General features: G+C 42.0%; 1 pseudogene; it reads left to right on the top strand.

Moving 5' to 3' along the window:
* The first annotated feature begins 4,576 nt into the window (after window positions 1-4,576).
* Window positions 4,577-6,158, top strand: LOC104849241 (annotated as a pseudogene).
* Window positions 6,159-7,491: the final 1,333 nt, after the last annotated feature.

Here is a 7,491-nt window from a genome sequence, read left to right as displayed (position 1 = left end):
TGTGTGTGTGTGTGTGTGTGTGTGTGTGTGTGTTTGTGTGTGTGTGTGTATGATTAAATAATGATAAAGTCTCATTATTATAGGCTGAAAAAAGATCACATGACTCAAGGTCAGAAGGTGTAGCAGAGGTCTTTAATAAATATTTAAGAATTTACCAGAGGCTGGGGATTTAGCTCAGCGGTTCAGAGGCCTGACTTGCAAGCGCAAGGACCCAAGTTCAATCCCCAGTACCAAAAAAAAAAAAAAAAAAAAAAAAGAATTTACCAGGAATATACCAGAGCTAGGGATTTAGCTCAGTGTCACCATGTCTGCCTTGCACGCACAAGGCCCTAAGTTTAATCCCTGGTACCACAAAAAAAGAACTTGCCAAACTAGAAAAAAAAAAAAATGGAGCTCAGAAAAAAAACAACAAAAAAGCCAGAACAGAAGAATTTTTAAAGGGAGGGGGTATTAACCAGATGTGAAAATCCATAACAAAGCATCCATAGGCCAATATAAATTCCACATGTAAACTACAGATATAATAAACTTGTGGCACGCTTATTTTGTTGTTTGATCAGAATGATAGCAAGATATATTTTAACTTCACAAATCTAATCTAAAAGTTACAAAAACTGAAGAATGTATCTCCTGATTTTAAAAAAAGCATTTAGACAAGGTTCTCCCACTACAGAAGATTCTCTTCACTTACTGAAATGTTAAAAGCTTTTGTGTTAACAATGAGTAACAGCATATGTTTAACGTATGGCTAATATCAAATCAGAATTGTCACTAAGTTTATGCTGAGACACTGACATGCATACACATATATATAGTGTCCGTGAACATATCTACGTGTGTGTTTTCACATACATAGATTCATTTTTGAAATTATATACTCACATTTCTTTCACCTCCACTCCCATTTTCAGACAAAATGTTGATTTAGGTAAACGATCTCACTTCTCTGAATCCCAGGTGGCATATTGGGATGTGAAGGAGGATGTCACAGATAATGAATGACTTCATGTTCCCTGTCCCTCTTGTGGTGGTGAGATGCATGCACAAGTCTCCCAAAATAAAAAATGGATTAATTGTGTTAATTTTAAGTACTTGAAACTGAAAACAGAAACTCAAGGAGAAAAATAATCACAGAATTCAGCAAAGGGGCATCTAATACAATAATATAATACAGGGGTATCTTTTTTTCTTGTTATGGGGGATTCAACTTAGAATCTTGTGCTTTCAAGGTAGGCACGTTGCCACTGAGCTAAATCCTTGGTTAAATAATACAATATTCCATACCTTCCATGGCTATGCAGTCAAAGGAGCACCCAATGATTTCTAGTATTTGTTTTCAAAATGTAGCAGTAAAGAGGGTCTGGGGATTTAGATCAGTGGTGCTGCTGCCTATCTGGAAAGTTCAAGATACCAATTTTGATCCCTGGTTTAAAAAAAAAATGTAGCAGTAAGGTAGCAGCTTTTTAAAAAAGATGAGAGGTAAAGTATTTATGAGCAAACAATGTGCTTCATAGTCAATACATTTTTAACTAATTCAAACAGTAACTATTAGGGTAATAAAGAATAAAAATATGTAAACCACAAAATTCAATGAAATATTAAGAAAATATGTGTACACCAAATTTAGGACGTTTCAGTAAAGTTCCTACTATGTTTACATTTAACATTTCTCATTCTTCAGTAAAGTGCATTTTCTAGAAAAAAAACAAAATTCTTAAATATAAAATTGCTCAAGTATGTACTTGTATATTTTTGAAATTATATATAGTAAAAAAATCAAACCAAATGTACCTGTGAATCAAATAGCTAAAATACAAACATAATGTAAGTTCAGAAGAAAAAAAAAACATATATTTAAAGAACACAGATTAGTCACTTAAGATTCATCTTAGGAATGGAAAAAGTTCAAGAATAAGAAATCTATTAATATAACTCATAAGGATTTGTAAGGAGAAAATCATATAATTATCTCTACAGATGGTAAAGAATTTGACTACTTTCAACATTCAACTCTGATTTTAAAAACTGTTGGAGAAGAGTTAGTAATTTGATTTTTAAAATTTGTGTATCTCAAAGCAATAATTAATGTTATGACAAAACCTAGTAGAGGTTAATGAAGTCAATGAAAATGACTAGGTTCACACTCTGACTTTTCTTTTGATCCCTTCCATTTCACTTTTCTAATTTTCTAAATTCCTCTTCAATGCTGTAAGCAACAATGGTGATTCTGATTGCTCTGCTTTCTCCAGCTCTCCTCCCAGCAAGGAGAAAACAAAGTGGTGTGCAGAAGATGGCTCTTCTGTTCTCAAGGAAAACTTACCCTTGGATTCCTACATATCTATTTGCTATGCTGTGTCAACTTCCCCTTACTATAGTGAAATAATTGAGGCAGTTCACTTAAAAAGAAAAAAGGATTATTTTGGCCCACAGTTCTGGAGGTTCCAGCGTAACATGAGGTGGCCTTGTATCCTAGGTCCTTGTGAGGAGGGCACGTCTTGTTAAGAGCACATGGTGGTACAAACCACCCACCTCATGAACCAGGAAACAAAGAAAATGACAGTAAGAGATCAGAGTCCCACAGTTTTCTGTAGGGGTACATCCATCAGTGACCTAAAGATCTCTCATACTGCCCCATTTCTTAAACGTTTCATCACCTCACAGTAGCACTTCCCTGGGTACCGAGCCTTTAATCACACGGGCCATCAGGAAACATTCAACATCTAAACTATTGCACTTGCCTCTCTCTTCCTGGCTATATTCTGATGATTTTAAAGAAAATTTCCCGTCACATTCTCCTCTTTATATGGCTTCTGGGAATGGGAACTGAGATGTTAGGAGGGTGCAGAACACTGCTCTATCAAGAGGATAATGGAAATCTCTTCTCTTTTTCTTGGGGAATTTTTTCTGCACAGCTGGGAATCAAATCCAAGGCTTCACAGACCCAGCCACCCACCCTGATCCCCAGGGCTGGTTCCGCGGTGGAATGACTTTGGAGCTCCGCGTAGGGATGGCTGGGGCGTCCCGTAGTAGTGCTAGGCCGTTCTGAGGTAGCCACAGCGGGCCTCCAGCGGAGCTGGGCCAAGTGGGTTTAAGCGTGGCCCTCAAGGGACTCCTGAAGCCCCGCCCTACCGGAAGCCTCGCATCCCGATAGGCAACGCGTGCGAACCTAAACGCCTGTGGCCTAGTGGAAGCCATAGCTGTTCAACCAGCCAAAGCTGGTAGGAAGGCTGATTCACCAGACCGGGACCTGGAGCAGATGGATGGCCGTGATGTGGCCAGTCCAGTCGGCCCCACTTGGCTCTGCATCCCGCTCCTGAATGGCTAGGAGCCCCAAGCTCCTGAAGGCCCAGGAGGACTGTGATGTGCCCTGTGAGTCAAGACTGTCCCGGAGCACCTCGCGCCGCCTAAATAGCTCCTCTCCTTCTTCCTGTGCAGGTATAGGTGAGGCAGCTTCCAAAGGCTGCCTTACTGGGAGCTCTCGGTTTTCTTTCCTGGAAGGTATCACTCTGTGTCCTGCCAACCCCGCTCTAGAAGAAATACTTAAGGTTGATATTAAAGATAGTTATTGGAACTGTATGAATTTGAGTTTGCAGCTGAGGCTCAGGGTAAGAATGGGGGTGGGGGGATGAGCCCCGCTGCTCCTCTCTCTGAGCAGCAGTTCACTGGGTTCGTAAACTCAGCACCAGTAACAGATTAAAGGAACCAAGTTTAGAAAGAAAGACGCTTTATTGGAAAGGGAGAAAAAGGAGATAATAGCTACCCACCCCAATAAGAACAGGGGCAAGGGGCTCCAGAAAGATGGAGGACCTGTGGGCCTTTGTTCCTGTCTGTTTTTACTGGGTGTCAGGGACCTTCCCTCCTACCTGAAGCTGCCATAACCTGATCAGTTCCCTGGGCTGTCTTTGATTAGACCAGTCACCTTTGTCTATGTCATTTCTTTGTTTTACTTCTATTTGTCTTTACCAGAGCCTTACCTCTGGAATGAGCAGCTAGTCTGGTAGGAGAAGCCTTATACATAGTTAGCTTTTAGAATTACTGAGGAGATGTGTGAGTATCTATTACAGTAATATAGTGACTCTAGAGTTTAAATGTTTGTATTAGTACATACATGTGAGCATATATTTGTATACACTGAATAGAAGCTTTCCCCAAAGTTAGGCAGGCCCCTCCTTGTGCGTTCTGTTGGAGGTGGGGAGGAGTGGCTATCATAGATTTTTGGTTTTGTGCATTTGGCTCTCTGTGCCCTGCCTGTCAGCTTTTCTTCTGGTCTTTTGGTGCAAGTCCCAAGGCCATTTGGTGCCTTTCTTTATCTGTTTTTTTTTTTCTCTCTCTCTTTCTCCTTCTGTTCTTAAAATTGCTCCCAGGAGAATTTCCTTAGTAAAGTTCTAACTCCTACTCAAGACTAGCCAGAAAACCTAATGAGGCCCCTATTTTATTCTTTTCCTGCCCACAGACCCCTTCTCCCTACAGAACAATGTGATGGAGAAGCCAAACAAGGTCCAGAAAAGGAAAATAGGCTTAAAGATCAGGGCTCCACTGTCATTTACCTGAAGGCCATCCAGGGCATCCTGAGGAAATGGATGTCCAAAAGGAAGGGAGGAAGAAGCTGCCACCTCTAGGGTAAAGCTGAATTCAGGAGAGCATCCGAGCTGTGTAGAAGGACCAGCCAGCAATATCACCATCAGTGCTTCTCAGAACTAGAAAGAGCCATGCCCTGCATGCAGGTCAGAGTGGAAGAGGAAAAGTCAGGAGCAGTTTCTGTGATAGGAGAGTGATTATAGGCTCTCAGGAGAAATCCAGTGAAGGGGCCACTTGGGGGCTGAACAAGAGTCACTACAAGCTCTCTCCACCCCTAGAATTTGTGGATGATGCTGACTCATCCAGAATTCCAAAAGCAGAAAGATGAGGAGGTTGTGATAGAGCACCTTCAGGAAGTGACTGTTGTGATATGAATGAAATCTCCACAGATCAGATTCTCTCAGGAAGAGCCCTTCTCTCTGAAATACTCAGTGGTTCCAGAGCCTTCTTCCTTCCCCACTGACTATATCATGTAACCTTCTCATGTGTGTAGTTGTCCTTGGTCTGATAGTGACAGCTACTGGACCAGCAGCTCCAAGACTCCTGGCTCCTCTTCTGTGGGAGCACAGGCTGGGAAGAGCAGCCATAAGCTCCTGTGTGATTATTGCCCAGAACACTTCCAGAGACCTGAGGGCCATAAACAAAGGCAGATCATAGAATTCTCACTCATTTTGTTTGTCTAGCAGCTCTGCAGAAGAAACAGCGAAGGAGAAAAGCACATTCCCAGAGGAGCCACCACTTTTTTTTTCTGGTTCAAGACAAATATCTAGCTTCCTTCCAAGGAGCCACCAGGAGCCAAGCCTGAGGAAGGGCTTCATCAATAACATTGTCACTTGGACATGCTATACTGCATGTTGTCTTTCAAAGGGACTTTTACTGGCTGGTTAAGGTGGTGTACTTGTAATCTCAGGAGGCTGAGGCAGGAGGATCCCTGTGATTTCAAGGCCAGCCTGAAATACATAGCAACAAAACAAACAAAAAAAATGAAGGAACCTTTATAAACCTCAGGAAAATTTAGAGCAGTTCCTTCCATAAGGAGTTTGAGGGCTGCATCTCAGATTTCTCTGATCCTTTGACACTGATGAATTTCCCATGGGAAGAGTTGATGAAAGATCGAGTTTGGGGGCCTTTAGCTGTCACCTTCATTTTTCACATTACTATAGTGAGAGTCAAAGAAATTTTTTGCAAGCCTTACAACACCAAGAGGCTGTGGCATTTGGGGAATGGGCCTGGGTTACTCTTACAAATACACCACACCTGTCAGAACAGCACAAGCTATTTGAGAGACAGCTGCAGCTCTAAACAAACCTCTTGGTCCTCCATTACCTAAAAAGGATCTGCTGTACATTATGAAAAAATTTGTGCTGTCTGACTAAGATCCATAGGTACTGCATCACCAGCAGCTGTGTGGTCATTGAGCTGCTGTTGAATTACCCAACGTGTCTGTGGGCATTCATGATATTCTCTTCCACCTGGGAGGTCTGGGACTCTCTGAAACTGATCCACTGGAGAAAATAATTGTGGAAACTGGTGATTCCTACTTATTCCCTCACCAGGCAGTGCAAAGCCCTACCCCATAAGAGCAGTCCGTAGAAACTTAGGACCCTGCTCACCCAGAGCCCCCTCAGTAGGATTCTACCGGCACCTGCAGGTTCCCAAAAGCTTTTGTCAGTATGCCCACCCTGGCCTGGCTTTGCACACAGTTCAAATGACTGCCAGGGTCAAAGAGGAACTGCTGTCCTGCACCTTGGCCACTTTGTATGAGAACAGCAGTCACTGCTACAGTCTATAAGCCAAGACGATGCCAGCAGGAGACTTAGAAAAGACCAGCTAGCAGCCTCACAGAACATTGGCTGGGTCTGAACTTTGCCTATGTGAAGGATGTGATTTCACAGCCCATTGGAACAGAGATAGCTGGGACTATCTGTTGTCCTCACAACTGATGGGTGGGTGCAATGTCCTACTTTGCATAGTGGAGTGAATGTGGGTGAGTGGTTAGGGGGATACCCAGAATTTCATCTGGGTTTTGCCTCTTGGCTAGACTGTTTCAGGGCAATCCCTTGATGAATGGCATGTAAGGGTATGAGTTTGCCTATCGAAATCCCTGTTCTTTGCAGCCTGTGAATAAAGTCACCATGTTCCTCATCTAAAAAAAAAAAAAAAAAAAAAAAAAAAAAAAAAAAAAAAAAAAAAAAAAAAAAAAAAAAAAAAAAAAAAAAAAAAAAAAAAAAAAAAAAAAAAAAAAAAAAAAAAAAAAAAAAAAAAAAAATCCAGGGCTTTGTATATGCTAAGTGCTCTGCCACTGACCTACATGCAACACCCCTTCATGGGAATTTCTAGACTGATCATGAGATACCCCTCCCTCTATGCACATGCTTACCTTTAGTATTGCTGCTGCATTATCTTGTTTTCTTTTAGCTATGCATCTTTTTTATTTTCTTGCTGATTTTGGGGAGAGAGTCTCTGCTTGATCTTCCCTCCATTTTACTCCCAAGGTCTACAGTAGACATATAATTGAAAAACAAATAGGCAACTTTCATGGGAGAGTGAAAAATCATTGGCAGTCCATTCTGGGCTGGGATGTAGCTCAATGGTAAAGCACTTGCCTGGCATGCACAAGGCCCCAGTTTCCACCCCATTACTGTGCGTGCACACAAACACACACATGGCAATTGTACTGTCCTACTGTGATCTTGGTTTTCTGACAAACACTGGAACTCCTGTATGTGATTAGAAGATAACGGCAGTACTAGTGAGCAGGTATGTTTCTAGGGAATGCAGAATGGAAAATGATGACGGAAGCCGAAGAGAAATCATACCAATCTTTGGCACTTGCGACCATGGGTTGGGACTTTAGCTGAGTGGTAGAGCCTTTGCCCAGCTTGTGGGAATACGTGGGTTTTATCTCCAGCA

This window comes from Fukomys damarensis, unplaced genomic scaffold (assembly GCF_012274545.1).
Source record: "Fukomys damarensis isolate Sample0158 unplaced genomic scaffold, DMR_v1.0_HiC HiC_scaffold_19, whole genome shotgun sequence".
Lineage (NCBI taxonomy): Eukaryota > Metazoa > Chordata > Mammalia > Rodentia > Bathyergidae > Fukomys > Fukomys damarensis.
The sequence above is the reverse complement of the archived record's forward strand: the minus strand, read 5'-3'. Positions and strand labels throughout refer to the sequence as shown.